The sequence below is a fragment of the Leopardus geoffroyi genome, chromosome D4 (assembly GCF_018350155.1).
Source record: "Leopardus geoffroyi isolate Oge1 chromosome D4, O.geoffroyi_Oge1_pat1.0, whole genome shotgun sequence".
Classification (NCBI taxonomy): domain Eukaryota; kingdom Metazoa; phylum Chordata; class Mammalia; order Carnivora; family Felidae; genus Leopardus; species Leopardus geoffroyi.
This window is the reverse complement of record NC_059342.1, coordinates 65,915,034-65,917,492: the sequence shown is the minus strand read 5'-3', so window position 1 is coordinate 65,917,492 and position 2,459 is coordinate 65,915,034.

Sequence of the window (2,459 nt, the reverse complement as noted above, 5' to 3'; positions counted from 1 at the left end):
TGCTGAGTGATTTGGCAGCTATGAAATGCACCACTTAGATCTTCCCCAAAGAAAGAATTTTGTTGTCTGTTTTGAGGAGTGTGAGCCTCTGAGTGTAGAACTTTACAACCACAGCCATATTCACTATTCAAGCCAAGGATACATCCTCCTGGGAAGTTCCAGGTCAATGATTGAGTTCAGTGAGAGGACTAGGGCTGGCAATTTCTGTCCAACAATTGACTCCTATAATGGGCAATTTTTGCCCCATAGCTGCCTGTTGGGTTAGGCTGCTTATTGCCTATTCAGAAATAAGTCATTTACCTCCTCCTCTCTACACCCTCCCTCAAAAATTACCTCAGGAATTAGAAAAGATATTGACCTAAAGGATTTCTTATATTTTTGTATTTACTAAACTAATTATATTACAATCCATAGTGTTAGGACTCTTTTTTCACCATTAGTCCTTTTGCTATCCTTAATTCAAAGTGTTTGGATAATAAAACCACTTCATATGCTTGGGAAAAAATAAAAGCACCGCTAAAGAATATAAAAGTAGGCAGGGGTGCCTGGGTGGCTCAGTTGGTTGAGCGTCCGACTTCGGCTCAGGTCATGATCTCACAGCTCGTGAGTTCGAGCCCCGCATTGGGCTCTGTGCTGACAGGTCAGAGCCTGGAGCCTGCTTCTGCTTCTGTGTGTCCCTCTCTCTATGCCCCTAACCCACTCACATTCTGTCTCTGTCTCTGTCAAAAATAAATAAACATTAAAAAAAAAAGTAGGCAAAACCTTTATCTGAAATATCTCCCATTCCTCATCTTTATTCCTGGCTGTGCCCACTTTTAAGCATTTGAAACAATGTCTAGGAATTCTCTGCTGTTTATCAAAACTAAAAGGCAACCGATGGAATGGGAGAAGATATTTGCAAATGACATATTAGATGAAGGGTTAGTATCCAAAATCTATAAAGAACTTAGCAAACTCAACACCAAAAAAACAAATAATCCAGTGAAGGAATGGACAGAACACATGAACAGACACTTTTCCAAAGAAGATATCCAGATGGCCAACAGCCACATGAAAAGATGCTCAACATCGCTCATCATCAGGGAAATACAAATCAAAACCACAATGAGATACCACCTCATACTGGTCAGAGTGTCTAAAATTAACAGCTCAGGAAACAACAGATGTTGGCGAGCATGTGGATAAAAGGGGAACCTTTTTGCACTGTTGATGGGAATGCAGACTGATACAGCCACTCTAGAAAACATTAAAAATTAAAAATAGAACTACTCTACAATCCAGAAATTGCACTAATAGATATTTATCCAAAGGATACAAAACTACTGATTTGAAGGGGCACATGCACCCTAATGCTTATAGTAGTGCTATCAACAATAACCAAATTATGCAAAGATCCCAAATGTCAAGCAATTGATCGACTGATGAATGGATAAAGAAGATGTATATATATATACATATATATATATATATATGTATATATATACATATATATATATATATATATATACACACACACACACACACATATACATGCATACATACATACTATACCTCTCAACAATGAAAAAGAATAAAATCTTGCCATTTGCAACAACATGGATGGAAGTGGAGTGTATTATGCTAAGTGAAATAAGTAAGACAGAGAAAGACAGATACTATGATTTCACTTCTATGTGGAATTTAAGAAACAAAACAGATGAACATAGGGGAAGGGAAGGAAAAATAAGATAAAAACAGAGAGGGAGGCAAACCATAAGAGATTCTTAAATACAGAGAACAAACTGAGGGCTGCTGGAGGGGTGGTGGGTGGAGAGATGGGCTAAATGGGTGATGGGCATTAAGGAGAGCACTTGTTGGTATGAGCACTGAGTGTTATATGTAAATGATGAATTGCTGAGTTCTCCTGAAACCAATACTACACTGTATGTTAATTAAACTAAATTTAAATAAATAAATTTAAAAAGATAAAAGGAAAAAAAAGAAAGTAAATAAAATAAAACAATTTAGTGCACTTGCACTACCTCTTATCTCCCTTCCCAATTCCCCCATTTAAAAAATAAATTCTATGTATGTGTGCGTGCTTGTTTGTTCAGTAATCTAACTTGAAACTATACACTTAAATTTAAATTGATTGGAATTGGAATAGTTTATTTTAATTGGAAATTTGTCTTAAGTTACATATGTATTAAAACCTACTTTTACAGTTATTCTAAAGGGATCTTGGGAGGTGGAAATAGAAAAATGTGTGTTCTGTCACTTGGAACAGGAAACACTTTGTTTTTGCTGTCTATAGATCCTCAGTAAAGGACCCCTACATATTTTTTTGAAGCAGGTAGAAACAAGTAGTTGTGGTTAGCAGAATGGGTAGACTACATAAGGAAGATAAAATTATCATGGTCAGTCCTTTCTTTTTTCTTTATCTTTTTTTTTTTTTTGAAAGAGAGAGAGAAAGAGCATGA